Source organism: Neoarius graeffei, chromosome 20 (assembly GCF_027579695.1).
Source record: "Neoarius graeffei isolate fNeoGra1 chromosome 20, fNeoGra1.pri, whole genome shotgun sequence".
Taxonomy (NCBI): domain Eukaryota; kingdom Metazoa; phylum Chordata; class Actinopteri; order Siluriformes; family Ariidae; genus Neoarius; species Neoarius graeffei.
In genome coordinates, this window is record NC_083588.1 from 60,969,532 (window position 1) to 60,991,050 (window position 21,519).

Genomic DNA, 21,519 nt, shown 5'->3' on the forward strand with positions numbered 1-21,519 from the left:
AAGATGGGGAGACAGACAGAGAGGGAGGGAGACAGACAGACAGACATAGAGAGGAAGAGAGACAGCAAGAGACGAGGGGAGAGAGACAGATGGAGAGAGTGAGAGAGGGAGAGACAGAGATGGAGAGACAGAGTGAGCGAGAAAGAAAGTGACAGAGGGGGAGAGAGAGAGACAGATGGGGAGAGAGAGAATCAAAGAAATGTAATGGTTTGAGACAGGAAGAATGGAAATTAAGAACTCATCACTTAAAAAAAGTAATTGAAGGGTTGGTCTTATTCAGGTAATTAATCAGAGATTATTTCGACAGCATTACATGCATATTATTTTTGGGTGTGTCCAGTGATACACCCGTTCTGACAGCTCGTACAAACATCTGTTCCAGATGGCTTCAGTCATTTCTGTACCTGTAATCAAATCACTTTACAGACAGTGTAATACGAGCCATATTCATGATGTGGCTGTGCATTAAAATGAGTCCAGTTCTTCGTATTTAAAGCTTCTGTTTACATTTTTTTTTCTGGTCCAGAAACTAGCTCTGCTTTTTGCGATAGCATTTACGACATGGCTTTAAATGCTATCACTAACCCACTGTCATTAATTCCAGATCTGAATTCACACCAACTGATTTTCGGTGGAGATTTAAACTGTGTGATGAATCCAGTACTTGGCCGCTCCAATTCCAAATCTTTCCAAAAAAGACAGATTATTATCAGTTTTTATTGACCAGATAGGAAGTGTTGACCCCTGGCGTTTTTTATTTCCACAAAGTAAGTCCTTCTCTGGGGCGGCACGGTGGTGTAGTGGTTAGCGCTGTCGCCTCACAGCAAGAAGGTCCTGGGTTTGAGCCCCGGGGTCGGCGAGGGCCTTTCTGTGCGGAGTTTGCATGTTCTCCCCGTGTCCGCGTGGGTTTCCTCCGGGTGCTCCGGTTTCCCCCACAGTCCAAAGACATGCAGGTTAGGTTAACTGGTGACTCTAAATTGAGCGTAGGTGTGAATGTGAGTGTGAATGGTTGTCTGTGTCTATGTGTCAGCCCTGTGATGACCTGGCGACTTGTCCAGGGTGTACCCCGCCTTTCGCCCGTAGTCAGCTGGGATAGGCTCCAGCTTGCCTGCGACCCTGTAGAAGGATAAAGCGGCTAGAGATAATGAGATGAGATGAGATGAAGTCCTTCTCTTTTTTCTAATGTACATCACTCATATAGTAGAATAGACTATGTTTTTATTGACCCCTTTATCAAAAAAGTTGAATATTCATCTATAACAGAGTCAGATCATGCCCCTGTATTAATGGAGCTTGCATTTCCTCTTTACCAATTAGAACACCCCTCATGGAAATTAGACAGAGATCTCCTGGCCGATGAGAGCTTTTGTGAAATGGTATCCCAAAAAATAGATGACTTTATAAATTCCAACAAAAAAGATGACATTTCCCCTTCGTTCCTGTGGGAAAGCTCTGTAAGCTGTAATTAGGGGTGAGATTATATCATATCCAGCTAAAATAAATAAAATGAGGAGAATTAAGCAAGAGGAGCTTATTAAAGCCATATCTATGGTGGATGCTCAGTACTCTATCTCTCCCTCCCCTGAGCTCTACAAAAAGAAGCTGGACCTCCAAACACAATATAGACCCCTTTCACATGACGTCACCGCGCCATGAGATTTTGTTAGGCGCCATTATTGGAAGACCAAGTACATGCACTCACAATATAAAACAAAGTACGAGCGAGAGTAAAGTGACACGATGGCTGATAATTCGGGTTATGTGAGTACATTACCAGCTGCAGAAAGGGCACGGTATGTGGAGAAACTGGCTGTGATTGATGGGTTTGACCCATATGATAAGACTCGCGGCAAGGGAGAATGGAAACATAAGGAGGACCGGACACCAATTCTGCCATCTGTTTGCTACCCAGACATTGTAAACTATTTGTTGTTTACACCCAGTGCCTACACTCAGTGTTCGAACTATGCCGATATTTTCGGGGGGTCCCTTTTTTTCCCTTGGGGTGTGTGTGTGCTTGCGCTTGTCTCGGAGCGCGGATCTCCAAACACATGAGAAGCCTATCTTACGCACATATCACGCGGACTCCACACCTCCACACACGCATCGCGTCTGAAGTCATAACTCATCAGGGGAAATCGTGTCCGCATTGGCATGTTCAAAAAACAACCTCGCGTCAACAATGATACCACACGCAAGAAAAAAAAAAACAGTCAGGCTACTCAACAACCAACCTGGCAGCAGCGAGCAAGCCCCAAACCATCCTAAATTATTATTATTATTAAATTGTAGAAGTCTGGGAGGCTTGCTCCTCATACAGTTATCAACTTGGGGCCAATTTAGCATGTTTTAAATCTGAATTTCTTGCGTTTGCTTACCTCAAAGTGTCCGCAGATCATGCACAGACTTATCCATTATATCCACAGTTTTTTGCCAAGTCTCACACAGGTTTCTTTCAAGTCTACTGTTGGGCCAATAAATCATAAATAAAACAGCTCAGATTTGTTTGTTTAAGTCGTTTGCCACTCCACTTTATTCTCGTGGGTTCACATACCGCTGCCGTTATTTCCCCCTAATCACGAGTTTGTTGGTCTTCCAAAATGGCGCAGGGTCTGTTTACTTCCGGTTTCGGGTGACGTCAGTGAAAGGGGTCTATAATTTGCTATCAACCGAAAAAACAGAACGTCTCCTATTAAAATCACGGGGTGTATCTATGAGCATGGCGACAAGGCTGGACGTTTATTAGCACACCAACTTAAGTGTCGCTCAGCTTCTCAACAAATACGGAAAGATGACGGTGAACTAACTATTGACCCAGAAGAAATTAAAGAAACATTCGCCTCTTTTTATTCAAATCTGTATACATCAGAAGTGACAAATGATTGCTCTGACTTGGAACATTTCTTCAATAACCTCCAAGCTCCTTCTGTAACAACAGCTCATAGGACTGAAGCTGAACGTCCAATAAATCGTAAGTCATTTCTGCAATAAAGGCCATGCAGAGTGGCAAGGCGCCAGGCCCTGATGGGTATCCCATAGAGTTCTTTAAAAAGTTCTCTGATAAACTATTAACAATTTTGCTTGATATGTTTAATGACTCTTTGTCCCATGGGTCACTCCCACAGACATTGACTGAAGCATCAATTACCCTTCTACTGAAGCCAGGTAAAGACAGGACAGAATGTGGCTCGTATCGTCCCATCTCCCTCCTAAACTCTGATGTGAAGATCCTGGCTAAAGTCCTTGCCCTACACTACCGTTCAAAAGTTTGGGGTCACTTTGAAATGTCCTTATTTTTGAAAGAAAATCACTGTTGTTTTCAATGAAGATCACTTTAAACTAATCAGAAATCCACTCTATACATTGCTAATGTGGTAAATGACTATTCTAGCTGCAAATGTCTGGTTTTTGGTGCAATATCTCCATAGGTGTATAGAGGCCCATTTCCAGCAACTCTCACTCCAGTGTTCTAATGGTACAATGTGTTTGCTCATTGCCTCAGAAGGCTAATGGATGATTAGAAAACCCTTGTACAATCATGTTAGCACAGCTGAAAACAGTTGAGCTCTTTAGAGAAGCTATAAAACTGACCTTCCTTTGAGCAGATTGAGTTTCTGGAGCATCACATTTGTGGGGTCGATTAAATGCTCAAAATGGCCAGAAAAATGTCTCGACTATATTTTCTATTCATTTTACAACTTATGGTGGTAAATAAAAGTGTGACTTTTCATGGAAAACACAAAATTGTCTGGGTGACCCCAAACTTTTGAACGGTAGTGTACGTCTAGAAACCACAATGCAAGGCGTGATATCCGATGACCAAACTGGTTTTATTTTAGGCCATCATTCATTTACAAATATCCGTCGGCTCCTGAATGTTATTCACTCTCCTGTGTCCAGCGCGGTACCCGAAGTGGTTATCGCGCTGGACGCAGAGAAAGCATTTGATCGGGTAGAATGGGGATATTTATTTGCATGTTTAAAGAAATTCGGATATGGCCCTAATTTTATCTCATGGCTTAAACTCTTATACATCTCACCCAAAGCTTCTGTAACCACGAACGGTAAACGTTCACAATATTTCCAGCTGTTAAGGGGCACCCGTCAGGGCTGCCCAATCAGTCCATTGCTGTTTGCCTTGGCCATAGAGCCCTTATCTGTTAGACTCAAAACATTACCATCCATTACCGGGATTCATGGGGGGGGAGAGCATAGAGTACCTCTTTATGCAGATGATTTATTAATGTATATATCTGACCCTGTTGCATGCGTTCCCCATATTATCCACGCCCTGAGGAGATTTGGCGCTTTTTCTGGGTATAAACTGAACTTCAGTAAAAGTGAATGTTATCCTGTTAATGATGTGGCTCTTCAAATACAGGATGGTGTTCTACCATTCAAACTGTCTAAAAATGGCTTTAGATACTTGGGCATTAATATCACAAGGGACATGCAAAAAGTTTATCAAGAAAGTTTCTGTCTGCTAGTCGAGAAAGTCAAATTAGACCTGAAGAATTGGAAACCACTTAACCTGTCCTTGGCAGGGAAAGTGAATTGTATCAAAATGAATGTGCTCCCCAAGTTTCTTTATCTGTTTCAATGTATCCCGCTTTATCTTCCTAAATCCTTTTTTACGTCTATTGATAAGGCTTTAATTTTATTTATATGGGATGGGAAGAAGCCCAGAACACGGTTAGAATTGTTACAAAGGCCTAAAAAGCAAGGTGGCTTAGCTCTTCCAAATTTGTGTCATTATTATTGGTCCTCAAGTGTTCAAAAAATCATGTATTGGCTCCATACTCCTGATGCAGACTGGTGCAGCCTTGAAGCTGCATCTTGCGTCTCCACCTCTCTTAGAGCCCTGGTCACCTCCAGCCTTCCCCTCTCTATCTTACAATACACTAATAGTCCTATAGTCATAAACACCCTCAAAATACAGTATGGGTTCAACTTAGACGTAACTTTGGGTTTAAAAACCTTCTCCATCTAAGTCCCATACACAATAATCACCTTTTTCCCCCAGCTAGGTTAGACTCTGAATTTACTCTTTGGCAGAGATGTGGCATTCATAATTTTGAGGATATGTACATAAACTCTATTTTTGCAAGCTTTGATGATTTATCGCACAAATTTGGCCTCCCTCGGTCTAGTCTGTTTCGATATTTCCAAGTCTGCCACTTCCTTCAACATCATGATCCCAACTTTCCATACATAACATCGCCTTCTGGTTTAGATGATCTGTTAAAATCCCCATTTTATCCTAAAAGACTTATTTCAAGAATTAATGATTGTATAAGCTCTTTTAAAAATACAACACTGGCAAAGATCAGGGCAGACTGGGTGGATGAGCTGGGGGAGGACCTGGAAAATGATACTTGGGAGAGCGCTCTACTAAGAGTAAATGACAACACTTCCTGTGCCAAATTAAGCATTATACAGTTCAAGATCCTACATCGCACCCACTGCTCCAAAGCAAGAATGGCTAAAATATACCTTAACACAGATGCAAGCTGCGACAGGTGTCGAAATATTTCTCACTTCTCATTTCAACCAAAAAGTTTTATTTTGGTCTCATCCGTCCACAAAACATTTTTCCAACAGCCTTCTGGCTTGTCCACGTGATCTTTAGCAAACTGCAGACAAGCAGCAATATTCTTTCTGGAGAGCAGTGGCTTTCTCCTTGCAACCCTGCCATGCACACCATTGTTGTTCAGTGTTCTCCTGATGGTGGACTCATGAACATTAACATTAGCCAATGTGGGAGAGGCCTTCAGTTGCTTAGAAGTTACCCTGGGGTCCTTTGTGACCTCACCGACTATTACACGCCTTGCTCTTGGAGTGATCTTTGTTGGTCGACCACTCCTGGGGAGGGTAACAATGGTCTTGAATTTCCTCCATTTGTACACAATCTGTCTGACTGTGGATTGGTCGAGTCCAAACTCTTTAGAGATGGTTTTGTAATCTTTTCCAGCCTGATGAGCATCAACAACGCTTTTTCTGAGGTCCTCAGGAATCTCCTTTGTTCGTGCCTTGATACAGTTCCACAAACGTGTGTTGTGAAGATCAGACTTTGATAGAGCCCTGTTCTTTAAATAAAACAGGGTGCCCACTCACACCTGATTGTCGTCCCATTGATTGAAAACACCTGACTCTAATTTCACCTTCAAATTAACTGCTAATCCTAGAGGTTCACATACTTTTGCCACTCACAGATATGTAATATTGGATCATTTTCCTCAATAAATAAATGACTAAGTATAAGATTTGTTTGTCTCATTTGTTTAACTGGGTTCTCTTTATCTACTTTTAGGACTTGTGTGAAAATCTGATGATGTTTTAGGTCATATTTATGCAGAAATATAGAGAATTTTAAAGGATTTGCAAACTTTCAAGCACCACTGTATAACGGAGAGATTCTCGACCAAATTGGTACCGATGTCGAAGTTCTGTCTGATTGTGTCAAAGTAACTCGTTCGGTCCTTGTCTGAATTGTTTTGGACGGCGTGCATTAACAATCGGGACCATGCCAGCAGTGTTTGCCTGTAAGATAAACGCCATTTTGATGTTTACATAACCATTTGGTTAAAAGATAACGGAGGCTGGGAGGTGTGTTAACTTTAACCACTTGGATAACTTTAACAGAGTTTTGAACAACAGTTTAACGTTAGGTTATATTTAGCATAATGTTAAATAGTGATTTAACCACTTGTTAAAAGAACCATGTTTTGAACAAGCGGACCCTGATCAGTGGAGTCACGAAATTGCACCTACGTGTGGATGTGTGTGCACTGTGTGTCTGATTCAGGGTGTTCCCGCCTTAGTCGAAGTGCTCTCGGGATTTACCGCCCCTTCATCCACCAACCTGGTGCTTACTGAAGATTAATAAATGAATATAAAAAGCATAGATTCATATTATATACAAAACCGAATCAAGAGTCATGATTGCTAACTATAATTATCGCAAATTAATTTCATTAATGGTGTCACATTTGGGCAGCACGGTGGTGTAGTGGTTAGCGCTGTCGCCTCACAGCAAGAAGGTCCGGGTTCGAGCCCCGTGGCCGGCGAGGGCCTTTCTGTGTGGAGTTTGCATGTTCTCCCCGTGTCCGCGTGGGTTTCCTCCGGGTGCTCCGGTTTCCCCCACAGTCCAAAGACATGCAGGTTAGGTTAACTGGTGACTCTAAATTGACCGTAGGTGTGAATGGTTGTCTGTGTCTATGTGTCAGCCCTGTGATGACCTGGCGACTTGTCCAGGGTGTACCCCGCCTTTCGCCCGTAGTCAGCTGGGATAGGCTCCAGCTTACCTGAGACCCTGTAGAACAGGATAAAGCGGCTAGAGATAATGAGATGAGATGAGGTGTCACATTTGAATGTGACACTCAAGGCCAATTTATGCTGACAACGCAGTCCTCGCAGACGGTGTCGCAGATGGTGTCTGCGTAGCCCCCCCACCTTCGCAGACGCTCTGCGTGCACCTCCCAAAAATTGTGACCACCGCAGAAGCCTCGCAGACAGCGTTGCAGACAAGAGGGCTCTGATTGGTCCACTCTACATCCGCTGTACACGCACTTCCGCTTCCCTTCTTTCCCGGTTTGGTTTGTTTTCACGACCGCCATTTTTAAAAACACGAGCGAAGATGGAGCAGCACGAAGAGCGGTTGATCGAGGAAGTGAGGAAGTACGTACATCTATACGACTCCAGTTCTAGTCATTATAAGTAACCGGAGGATAAACACTCCACTAACCACACCCACCAACTACTCCTAGCGATTTCGCGACTTCGCGCCCCCTTGCGTTGTGGCGGTGAATAACATCGCGCACGCCTATTACTCCCCGCTCAACGATAAATTACAACTGTCTGCGAAAAGCTATCTGCGAAAGCCTTGTCGCAAGAGCATGCAGAGGCCTTGCTAAGACTCACCGTGTCCAAAATCACTCGCTCATTCACTACTCCCTACTCACTATATAGGGAATTACTATACAGTGAGCTCATTGGTAAAATGAAAAAACACTTTCGGACACTAGTCCGCCGCGCCGTTATTTACGTCATTACTGTCGCACAATTAAACCGTGCCAGATCAGTCGGCTGGTGGGTTTCAAAATAATAAATACATGCGTGTGTTTTTGCGATAAAACCATATTATACTGCATCTTTCAGTTTTTAAAAAAAATCAAGGCTGAATACTTGAATCTTCTTTGCCGCTGCCTTTTATTAAATCAAATTTGAGACTTTTAATTTGATTTCTTTCAGCACGACCGCAATGCATGATGGGATATATTGGTTTGGTTAGTGACCATCGTTGTACACTACTTTTCATGATGCATTGTGGGATACTTTGAGTGCACTATATAGGGTGTAAATAATCCTCACTAAGGTTTCGGACAGCACTACAAAATGGCGTCCTCGCTATATAGTGCCCTCTATAGTGAGTAGGGAGCGATTTTGGACACGGGGTTCAGTTTGTGTGAAAAGTTAAACAGGGTTCCTTTTCCTTTCACTCCATTTGGATCCGGTATCCAGGGCATGTCCCTCTTGTTTGTTGGAATTTGTCCGGATTTCTTGTGAAAACAGTCGACGACTCGTTAGAAAGCCTCCTGTTTTGTGTGTTTTTGAATGAAAGAGTTTATCCTCCTGGCTCTACTTGAATACACGGCATGATTACAGACTGAATAACACTTGAATTTGACTTAATCAGTCTTTTAATGAGTGTGTCCTATCCTGCGTGTGGAGTTTTTTTTAAACTCTCCAATTTAATATCAGAACCAGTTGTCAGTGTGTGTATAGATCCCTGAAGCACTGTTTTTCTTACTAAATTAAAATTTTCTCCCATCTGTTGCATTCCGTCATGATTTTCTTCCACCAACAATCCTTTACATTTGCCACACTTCCTGTTTTTTTTTCTGTTTTGACGTGTCATCAATTAATCCCCACGTCGCTGAAAAGAAACGTGTGCGTTTGAATACATTGACCTGGTTGAGATTTGCCGTATAAAGGTCATGACTGTCACGACTTACTGACACGACTTGTGGCCTTGTGATGACCCCGCCCCTGTTACTGTATGTTGCAGATGCCCAGTAGGTGTGGCTGACCTGTTATTGGGAACACCTGGACCTGGTGTTCATGGTACCTCTTCTCCGCTACGCTCCTCGCTCCTTGTTATTGTTTTCTTTTTCCAAACCAACACCCTGCTTCACATTCTATCATTGTAGCCTCCGTAACCTTTTCGATGTTTTGACTGTTGGAGTTGGTTCTGAATGTTTTAAAGCTAGACCGCCTTTCAGATTTTTCAAGTAGGGGAGAGCGGGGTAAGATGAGCCAGGGGGTAAGATGAGCCACCCCCTGTTTCTAAGAAACAGTAAACAAATCTGACCATGTGACCACATTCAAAGGGGGCCGGGACCATTTACTTACACTTGTGGAGAGGAGCACCACATGTCAAACTAGGTGAGGGAGATATTTATAAAAATGTGTTTTTGTGCTTTCTAAGTCAATTCCATGTTTGTCCACAGTGAAGATGATTTAGAGAAGACAAAAGTAGAATAATATTTAGACACATTAGGGTTAAGTTAGTGGCTTTCTAAGCTATGATATGAATGCTAATAAAAATAATTTTGATTAACCTAATCCCCTTTATTAGCATTTTTCTACAAAATGGTGGCCATGGGGTAAGATGAGCCATTAGATGTGGGGCAAGTTGAGCCACTGGCTCAACTTACCCCATTGGTGGCTGAGCGCTTACCCAATATGGATGACACTTAAGTTTTCACATTTACTGGTCATATATGACACACACACACATATATATATATATATATATATATATATATATATATATATATATATATATATATATATATATATGACATCAGATGAGGAAGACCAGTTGTTAGATGTGGGGGATTATGTTGTGGCAAAATACACGGGGAAGAAGAAAGTGCATTTCTTCATTGGCCAGATAATCAAATTGGATGTCTTCGAAATAGAGGCAAGATTTCTCAAAAGAAGCCGGTCATGCCATGGCTCTGCAAGAAAGCCAACCTTTGTCTTCAAAGAGAAAGATGAGGCTGTCCTGTCAAGACAGGATATTGTGAAAAAATTGCCCCGCCCCTTTACTGTTGGGGGGACAGCACGGAGGGAGAGGCAAATGGTGTTCCCTTGCCATTTGAACGCTTGGAACATTGAATAATGATGAAATGATTGAATGATTGATGGAATGATTGCTGCATGTTTTAGCAATGTTTTAACCTACTGAAAGAAATAAGATTTTTTTGGCACTGTTCTACTGTTTTAGTAATTTCTATAATATAGTATATATCTCATTCCCTCTCTAACCATCCCTCTTTCTATCTATCTACGCATATCTCTCTCTATCCATCTATCTATCCCTCCCTATCCCATCTCGTTCTATCCCTCGTTCTATCACCTCTCTCTTCATCTCCCCTTCTCTATGCAACGGCCCTATCCCCCACTTGATTGACTTGACTTGATTCATTGATTGCATTTCTAATAATAAAAGTTGTTTACTTTGTTAACCTAACATGTTTTGTGTTGGCTCAATTTACCCCACACAGTGGCTCATCTTACCCCGTGCATGGGGTAAGTTGAGCCACTTGACATTTTTTTTTCAAGAGGTAATATCACTCTAACCATAAGTGCTTATCAATTATGTTTTGCTCAGATAGTAACAGTACACTTTGAAATTTGGTATGGTGTGTAGACTGGAAGCAAAAATGGCTTTAACATGTAGTTATGATGAAAAATGTAAAAAGTGGCTCATCTTACCCCACTCTCCCCTATAGGTCATAAAAAGAATTTTCCCTGACATACAATTATTTTTGTTTAGTGACCGAAAGCTACTGAATTTGAATCACAGACTTCCAATTTTATTAGTTTATTTTTAATAGAACAATTAATGAATTTAAGGCCATGTGGCTCTAAATTCTCCACTATTTTTTCCTGCTTCACCATGATGCAATTCAAGATACTATGTCATGCATGATGTGGTGCGCTTTCCCTGTTCATGCAAGGCGTTGTGGGATACAAATTTGAAACAGGAGAGAAAAATGGAGGACGTGAGTGTGCGAATGAAATGTCAAAGACTGACTACAGTAACGGAAAGAAAGCGAGAAGAAAAGACGTTATGTTCTATACAAAGGAAAGGAAACGCAGGACCAAACTAATAAATATCGGCGCTCAGCGAGCACCTCGGTGTGATCAGCTGTTCGTTTAGCGACAGAATGATGGAACGGTCAGTGCACGCTCAAAGATAAACCTGCGCATGCGCACACACACGGACTTCCTCTGTCTGCTTGACTGTGCGATTTCTTGCACATTATTTGTTTTAACCCTCTCAACTTAAATAACTTCCCAGCTACAGAATGGCCTGATATTTTGTGAGATCTTCCAGAAATAAACATCTATCACAATGACCACATTTCAGAATGAACTAAATTTCACCGATTTTATGAACTCGAAAGGCCGTCTACTTTTAACCTTAACTTCTTTCCGTACCTCCTGTGATTTGTCATGATTTTAAGCCGGTCGTGACGGCTCGTCCGGGACACAGCGATATGACTGATCAGAAGTTCGGACTGGGTGGAGCCAGTTTCCTCTGAAACGTTATTGATCACGTTGTCTTGAAATAAAAAATGCCCAGACATCTCGAGTTCTGCAGTGAAATCTGGATCACGGTGTTGACTCTGACAGATTGGTGGCATCTCAAAGGAAGGAGGCTGTAAATCGCACTTCTGTCCATCTGATGCATTCTTGCCAACCTTGGAGATTTTGCACGAAAGGAGATTTCGAGGCTTAGATTTATAACACGTCTGTGGTCGTCTGGCGAAAAAAAAAATCATCACACATTGAGCTGTTGCGTAATCACAAATGGCTGTGGCACATTATGGCACTTTTTTATTCAGATATGAGCAACAGTGCAATGACAATCAGTTTTAGTCAGTTTATTTTGCAGTGATGTTCATCGTTGGTTGGTCATTTGTTCCTCTTAGCATTAGAGCATGGCTTATCATCCACTTACAACATGTTGGTAATATAAAGTAATGCTGCCTGTGAATAATTGATGAATGAATGAATGAATCCATACAGCCCTCCCTGTTTATTACTGTTTACTCTTTATTGCATTCGTTTATTTTATTTCTTGTGTACTGTATTTGCTGCACCTAATGTGTTTTTCTTCCTTTAATTGAAAAGAACCGTGCATGTGAAAGGAGTAGACGTGTCGAAGCGCTTATGGTTCCCAACTAAATCCAACAATTTTGACCCAGAAATGAACAAAAGTGGGCCAAATTGCAATGGGAGCCATTTTGAATCACTTTATATTGTCTATTCCTTTTTTTTTATCGCAGTTTGTGTGGTGATGGTGCTAATTGGTGGACATCTCTAGCTCTTGGGCTGCTTTCCATTTCCAAAACCGTGATGTGTGGTTTTTATCCCCCGCTGGCTGAAAGGCCCGAAGGCGGATTATATCATGGTGATGTCTGTCCGTCCGTCCCGGGAAGGGTGCTCACTTTCTGAAATCAACTCTTCTCACAATTTTTGGAGGAATTTCACGAAACTCAGCAGGATTCTTTGCTATATGTTGATAATACACATATTGTAATTTCGTTCAATTCGGTCACATTTTACCAGAGTTACAGCCCTTGATTAACAAAACTATACTTTGACAATTTCATGAGAGTGTGTTTTCCTTGTGAAATCAACTCCTCTCACAATTTTTGGAGGAATTTCACCAAACTTGGCAGAAGGCCTTATTATATGTCAGTAGTACGCATATTGTAATTTCGTTCAATTCGGTCGCATTTTACCAGAGTTGTGGCCCTTGATTTACAACCTTGTACTTTGACAATTTCATGAAGGTGTGCTCACCTTCTGACATCAACTCCTCTCACAATTTTTGGACGAATTTCTCGAAGCTTGGCAAAAGGCCTTGTTATATGACGGTAATACGTGGATTGCGATTTAATTTCATTTGTGAAAATTTTCCCAGAGTTTTGACCCTTGATTAAATAACTTATACTTTGACAGTTTCATGAGGGTGGACGTTCTTCTGAAATCAGCTCCTCTCACAGCTTGTGGAGGAATTTCACCAAACTTGGCAAAAGGCTTTGTTATATGACCGTTATACGCAGATCGAAATTTCGTTTAATTTGGGTGAATTTTCCCAGAGTTATGCCCTTGATTATTAACGAACTTGTACTTTGGCACTTTCATTAAGGTGTGCTTGCTTTCTGAAATCAACTCCTCTCACAATTTTTATCTCCCGCTGGCCGAAAGGCCCAAAGGGGGATTTATGTCGTGGCGATGTCTGTCCGTCCCAGGAAGCGTACTCACCTTCTGAAATCAACTCCTCTCACAATTTTTGGAGAAATTTCACAAAACTTGGTAAGATTCTTTGTTATCTGTTGATAATACGCAGATTGCACTTTTGTTCAATTCAGTCGCATTTTACCAGAGTTATGGCCAAGTTGCCAAGCGGGGGATATTGTGCTCGCCGAGCACTCTTGTTATTCAGTTACTATGTGAGAAAGTAATGTAAAGCTGCTTTAATAACAGGCTGGCCAGGTTTGAGCGAGTGACTTTACTAGGGTGGCAATCTTTCGATCTTTGGCGCGGCAAAATACTAATCCACATCAGATCAGATCAGATCAGAAGCACTTTATTGACAGGTATGTTACACACACATGAGGAATTTGACTCCGGTTCGACTTAGCTTTCATAGTACAGACAGAAAGAAAGTATAGGAAAAAAAAACCCCCCACACAGAGAGAGTCTCACTGCAGTGAACTCCAGGGGGAGAATCGCGTTTCTACAGCGACGGCCTTGAAGGCAGTGCTGGCTGGGAGAGCCAAGATAAGATTGGAATTTGTTTAGAATTAAGATGGGTAGACGTGTCCTTTTTCGCTTAACCCGCTTGTCCATTCTGGCCACCAAAATGATCCATTTCTCTTTGCAAAGCCATCAACTTCTCCATGATGTTATCAATGTTGCGACTCAAGTTCTACAGCCACAGTCTGAGTGCCGACAGCTCTGCCCACTGCCTCAATCATGTCGGGCAGCTTTGTGGGGCTTTGAACAGCTGCCACCGTTAACTGATTTCCTCGATACACCAGGGCAATGCCAAGTCCAATCAGCAAAAATCCTGTGATCATGGTTCCGAATAGGTAAATATCCTCAATGTCCTCCATGGAAAGAATCGCCAAGCACACCACACGCCACTTCTCCCAGGCATCCATGGTGTATCCGGCTGCAAACGTTCCGGCAGGACAGGCAGGTTCCCCCGAACCCAGACTTCTCGTCGAGAAGATTGTGTCAATTGCGTGAAGTGACCAGTTGATCAAATCCATAATTTCGATTCGGAGAACAGTGCAGGAAGGGTCTCTCAGACAAGACGAGTCCGCAGAAGCAAAGCAGGAGAGAGGCTGGTCAGGAAGGGAGAGGCTGAGAAATGAGAGACGAGAGATCTGGAGAAAATTACATCTTTGTCTATGGAGTGGAATCTCATTCAGACACACACTGAAGCAATTTGTTTGTCGACAAGCTACGAAAAAAAAGTCAGAGCGAACACAATGTTAGGATACATCTTATGATATACACTCACCGGGTGGCCACTTTATTAGGAATACCCCTACATCCACCTGCTGCGGTTTGATGCAGTTCTGTAATCAGCCGATCCCTTGACAGCAGCACGACGCGTCAAATCATGCAGATGCACATCAAGAGCTTCAGTTAATTAACGTTCACAATGTTCAAACGTCAGAATGGGAAAAATTGTGATCTCAGTTTTTGTGTGACTTTCTTGCACTGTGGCCTGGGTGTCGGTTTGAGCCAGATGGACTGGTTTGTTGAGTATTTCAGAAACTGCTGATCTCCTCCTGGGGTTTTCACATATAACAGTCTCCAGAGTTTAGACAGACAGAATGGTGCGAAAAAAAAACGTGAGTGAGAGAGACAGAGAGAGAGAGCGCGACAGTTCTGTGGGTGGAAAGAAAACAAACGCCTTGTTGATAAGAGAGATCAGAGGAAAATGGACAGATTTATGGTTCGAGCTTTTTTTTCCAGGAAGGATATAGCAACTCATATAATCACTCTTTACAACACAACCGTGGTGAGCAGAAAAGCATCTCAGCGTGCAAGAGCAGAACAGAAGACCACACTGGGTTCCACTCCTGTGAAGAACAGGAAGTATTAAAGTGGCCAGCGAGTGTGTATGTTGTCTTGCTTCTTTAGTAAGAGTGAATCACACTGCTGAGTCAAACTGCATTTGTAGGCAATATGACTGTCATGTGATCATGTGACTCTTGGGGTTTATGGGTTCTATTGTAATATTTGTTATTTATTTCTAGCATACCGTCTACACCGTGTCCTGACACACCTCATTTCCATCTTCCACGACGAGGTGTGTTAGAGCAGGGAAACACACCACAACAAGGGGACTCCTGGATTTATTTATAGCATGCGCACATGCATGGCGATGCCGCAGCATCCGGCCCATGGCGCTTACATGGTTAAGTGGCACAGGGTGGAGTCTGGGGAGAGAGAGAGAGAGAGAGAGGGGAGAGAGAGAGGGGCGCACCAGCTGCCACCTTCCCCTCCATCCAACACAGAAAGAGAGAGAGAGAGAGAGAGAGAGAAGGAAGGAGGGAGGGGAGGGGACGGGACTGACCACTAGATTACTCTAAGGATTACAGTGCGTGTCGGAAAGCCCAAAAATTAACCCAAACACACACCTCGACAGGAATAAAGACGCTAAAGGAGCAAATGCGCACGGAACCGACGCCACACACCATCATCCACATCCACCGCGTGCTTTTCTCAGTGATCTGTTTTTTTTTTAAGACATTTTGTCATTTTTGGAGAGGGTGAAGACCAGAAGGAGAGGGTGAACAGACAGACAGAGAGAAAGAGAGAGAGAGAGAGAGAGAGAAGGAGGTGCTGTTGGGTCGTGCGCTCGCTTGGGCTGGACAGGCTGCACCTTTCCGGGAAACTAAAGCAAGAACCCAGACATCAGGCATAGACAGACTGTAGAAAAAGGGTACGAGCCAGACTTAACTCGACTTGCTTTGCATTTATTATTTTTTATTTGCAGACATTTATTAAAGAGACACCACAGAAGAGCGAGACAGGTGTGTGTGTGTGTGTGTAGTCGCCTCAGCACGGCAATGTGTCCAGTCTCAGGCGTGTACATCTTGTGATTGGACTCCCCTCATTGAGAGAAAGAAAAAAAAAATTCCTGCGCCTGGTCGGTTCGCGCGCGCGTGTTCATGTGTGCGTTGATTAACGCGCGCGCCACGCACGCACCGCATCCACACGAACCGAGCCAGACCCGACGCGAGTAAGTAGCTACTTATAGTTCTCTCTCTCTCTCTCTCTCTGTGTGTGTGCATATGTGTGTGTGTGTGTGTGTGTGTGTGTGCGCACGCTGGTGCGTGTCGTGATCTCGTGCACAGGTTGTAAAATCCCTCCTGTGGACTGTGCATGTCATTGGAACATTTTAGTGTTTTTCATGCAACAAGTAGACTGCTTCGACACTCCCAACAAATCAAGGTGCTTGAAAAGGTCCTCCAGAGTGATTCTGAGGTTCTTGAAGAACCTTTGGTGGTGCAGTGGGTAGCACTGTCGCCTCACTGCAAGAAGGTTCCAGGTTCGAAGCTCACAGTCAACGAAGGGCCTTTCTGTGTGGAGTTTGCATGTTCTCCAGGTGCTCCGGTTTCCTCCAACAGTCCAAAGACATGATGATGGGTTAAAGGAGAACTGAAGGCAAATTTTTTATCATCAAAATTCTATTTATCTCATTTTATTAAATATCGGAATGCATTTTTGATCGCTATTTTGTCGCTGCTATAGCGAGTTCTGAGTGTTTGAAATATGCTCTGTAATATATCAGTCCGTATGTCAAAGCGACGGCCGTAAACGAGATTCGTTGAGACCTGTGCGAGACATCGTAGGACGGAAGTAAAACGTACAGCGGAAATCAAAGCGACCGACATCTGACAACGTTGTCAAAAGACGCGCGCGCCCTCTTTCGAATGCTGATGTGATTGAGCTGGAAGTTTTGTTTGTTTTGATAGCAATCAGGAAAGTTTGAAAAAAGTCGGCAGTAATCGTCATTTAAACTCGTTTTTGTGCAATATTTCGTTTGGAAAACAGTTTTCAAAATGGCGGCACAGACACCTGGCTGACACTTCACGTTTCGAAGTCTCGCACAAGTCTCGTGAAGATCGCGCAGATAAGCGACGCCTGCCGTGGACCAAACACTTTAAATTCAACACGGCTAAAAACTAAATAGGCCGATAAGTATAATATTTAATTAGTTGCCAATACGAGTCACGATATAAGGTTACTAAAACCGAAAACGCAATTGAATAACACGTTAATTAAGAAATAACACAAGTTTAAAAATGACTTCAGTGTTCCTTTAACTACTCTGAATTGTCCATGACCAAAAAGCAGTACAGGTTTTTGAGGAGTGGCTAGCCGGCCGAGAAACCCTAGGAAAGGGACCTGACCCAAAACACACCAGATGGGCGAAGAAGAAGAAGAAGAAGAAGTTGAAAGAACCTTTTGTTTCCTGTAGAGCCTCCTGGGTAATGGATGTTCAACCACAGGAAAGCAAATAAGCCTACCATTTTGTTGAAGAAAATGATTGTTCGGTTTTATGGCATCACTTTATCGAATACATAATTTGGTTCTGTAAAGAACCTTTTGGTAAGTGGTTCGTCAGTATTTTTCTCGGTTTGTCTGTCCAGTTTTTTTCCTCCTGTGTATAAGGAACCCTGCCATTAATTGATATCGAACTGTTCATGTTGGTTCCCCAACCAGAGAACCAAATAATCCCACTGTAGCTGGTACCATTATATGGAAGACTCTTAAGTGGTAACAAATAATGATTCACTTTATCGCGTTTTGGTTTTATTTCGTCCAAAGGAACCTTTTGGTTAATGGATAGAGAACCATCATGAATGTTCCCTTTTGTGATGGAAAATAATTCCTCCGTTTATGCAGTCACTTTAAAGAGCCAAAGTGATTTGCTTCCTCATGAACGGTTATCCATTTCGCCAGATGTTTTCATTAAGTGGAAGAGAAGGATTATTCGGTTATGGCATCCCTGTAGAGCAGGGGTGTCAAACCTGATCCATAAAGGGCCTTGTGGCTGCAGGTTTTCATTCCAGCCATGCAGCAGCACACCTGACTTGGCTCATTCAATCAACTGAACTGTCTTCACACAGTCAAATACTTGCAGCCACACCCACCCTTGATTAAAGGGTGGGTGTGTCAGTTGATTGAATGAGCCAAATCAGGGTGCTGCTGCATGGCTGGAATGAAAACCTGCAGCCACACGGCCCTTTATGGATCAGGTTTGACACCCCTGCTGTAGAGAATAATTTTCTCCCTAAAGAACTTTTTGCTTGGTGGATTCAAAATCCAACAAAGAGTCAGATGTTTTTATGGGGCTCCACAGAAACCCAAATTCTGTAATCTCACAGTAAATCTTCCCGATTGACCATCTTTCCAAGAAAAGTAATGACTCATTTTTACTTATTGTGGCCAATAAAAATAAATAAATAAATAAATAAATAAATAATTCCAAGAAGTATCAGATTCTCAGGAACCGAAATGGCTCTTTAGGGAACCAGAAATTCTTCTTCCTGGACTTTGCTGTGAAAACAAAACAGCAGCTGTGTGTCTTGACATCCAAATGAATAACACTACAAGTGTGTGCACTAAGATTGAGCAATACCATCAGTGGACACATGCATAAATCCATATCAAAGTATCCTTCTGTTTTTACACACGCCATACTGTACAACCTCTCTCTCTCTCTTTACCTCTGAGTGTCCAATCCTTTGTGTTTGTCATGTCATCGATGTGATGGATTTCATGACACCTTCCCCAAGTCGCACTTTGATCAGATTCCTCGTAAGCGTCATTAAAACCCCCCACAGTCCTTTGTTCCTGTCAGTTGAAGGCCCCATTTTCATTTTCTCATTCCTTATCCAGAGATGTCTGGCCACTGTTTTATAAAGGACCTTCTTCGTGCCGAGAATACTTAGCGACGTGGCTCTCCTTTTTTTTTTTTGATGACTTCTGGAGTTTCACTGGAGGTCTGTAGGTGGCGCCATTTTGGTGAGAGATCAGAAACGGTGTTTGGTGACTCCATATATCACACAAAGTGGACGGATGTTTCGAGCGACGGCTGGTCGTGATGTTAGACGGCGGACTAAAATCTAATATCTTTTAATTGACTGAGGAATGGAGCGTATCATGAGGTGTCACTGATGACATAATTAGAATGATATAGGGAGAAATTATTTCACACACACACACACACACAAAGACAGACAGGCAGCTTTATTCATGGTCATTTTTTGATGATGTATTTTGATGGTCATCTTCTGATGATGTATTACAGATGTATCTGAGAAATAGATGAAATCAGATCAAACATAAGGGGGCGTGTCACTCTGTATGATCACCTGACACAACTCTCCCTGATAGGCTGCATGAAACTACACTCTGGGCTCAAAACAAATCAGGTCCAGCTTTTTCATACCATTCTGTGCATTTCTCTTATGTCCATTGGTGGTGCTTACACTGAGATTATTTTATCTGTGAGTGACAGGGATTAGTCCTGCTAGCATGTTTATACCGACTGACACTAAATATTAATATGTTAATACAGTGCACAGAAATAAATTACTTCAAGGAGCATCAAGGCTCTCTGACAAAACATTTTGAAAGACCAACAGGTGGATCAGATCGAACATATTCGCTTCTGTTAGCAAAAAACTAACTAGCATAAATAAATAATAATAATTAAAAAAAACCTAATGTGCATTACTGGATGTCGTCATGTTGGCCAGGCACGTTAATAAAATGAAACGTTTAATTGATGGATGCTCCGATGTTTCACTTTATGAGGGACTTAAGGCGGATTTAAGGCAGGAGGTAGGCAAACGTAACACTGCAAAACAACATTGTTGTGTTACTAGGCAAATGTAACATTGTTGTAACTAACACATAACTAGGCAAACAATTGTAATTGTAACACGTAACTAGGCAAACGTAACATTGTTGTAACATGTAACTAGGTAAATTTAACATTGTGTTACAAGGTAAACATAACATTAACTGTAACACGTAACTAGATAAATGCAACATTGTAAATGTAACATGTAACTAGGCCAATGTAGCCTTGTTGTGTTACTAGGCAAACGTAACCTTGTTGTAACTGTAACACGTAACTAGGTAAACGTAATGTTGTTGTGTTACTAGGCAAACAATGTTGTAACTAATACGGAACTAGGAAAATGTAACGTTGTAACTGTAATATGTAACTAAGCAAATGTAACATTGTTGTAACTAACATGTAACTAGGCAAATGTAACATTGTGCTACTAGGCAAACATTACATTGTTGTAATTAATACGGAACTAGGAAAATGTAGCATTGTAACTGTAATACGTAACTAGGCAAATGTAACATTGTAACTAACACATAACTAGGCAAACAATTGTAATTGTAACACATAACTAGGCAAACGTAACATTGTTGTAACATGTAACTAGGTAAATTTAACATTGTATTACAAGGTAAACATAACATTAACTATAACACGTAACTAAATAAATGCAACATTGTAAATGTAACATGTAACTAGGCCAATGTAGCCTTGTTGTGTTACTAGGCAAACGTAACCTTGTTGTAACTGTAACACGTAACTAGGTAAACGTAACATTGTTGTGTTACTAGGCAAACATAACGTTGTAACTAATACGGAACTAGGAAAATGTAACGTTGTAACTGTAATACATAACTAAGCAAATGTAACATTGTTGTAACTAACATGTAACTAGGCAAATGTAACATTGTGCTACTAGGCAAACATTACATTGTTGTAACTAATACGGAACTAGGAAAATGTAGCATTGTAACTAATACGTAACTAGGCAAATGTAACATTGTAACTAACACATAACTTGGCAAATGTAATGGTGATGATACACGGGGCAACTTTTTGGGCAATGTTGCCGATCAATGTTGCTGGGCAATTGCGTTTTGACTCTTTTCTATTGAGATTGGGCAACATTGTTTCTTTCTGAATGGTTTTGATAATCTCTGGCAACTTTTTGAGATAAGCCAATCAGAACGCGAGTATCGAGTCATGTGACCTCCGGTGAGGTTCGGATCAGAAATTTCAAACAAATATGGCAGCCGCTCAGTGTCAGTGGAGTGAAGAGATGGAGAGACTCCTCATCTGTTTTTACGCCGGTAAGTTGTTATTTTGATATTCTATATGGAGGAATTTACCTCACCAAAGCTCTAAAAAACAACAGACAGCTTGATTAAATGGTCACAGCAAAAATTAAGACATCGATTTTTTTTTAGCTAACTGTAAACTGCTGTTGCTAACTGTTGTTGCCCATTGTTAGTTGCCCTGTGTCTCACCTAGTTGCCCGTTGCCAGCAACATTGCTCGGCAACATTGCCCAAAAAGTTGCCCCGT

The 21,519-nt window shown here is 42.0% G+C and overlaps 1 protein-coding gene across 1 annotated transcript in view; it reads left to right on the forward strand.

Annotated features, from left to right (window-relative positions):
* Positions 1-16,279: 16,279 nt before the first annotated feature.
* kcnc3a (potassium voltage-gated channel, Shaw-related subfamily, member 3a) overlaps positions 16,280-21,519 on the forward strand; it is a 163,279-nt gene continuing 158,039 nt past the window's right edge. The window contains exon 1 of the mRNA XM_060902107.1: positions 16,280-16,348. The gene's annotated coding sequence lies outside the window, so the exon portion shown is untranslated. The remainder of the gene's footprint in view (positions 16,349-21,519) is intronic.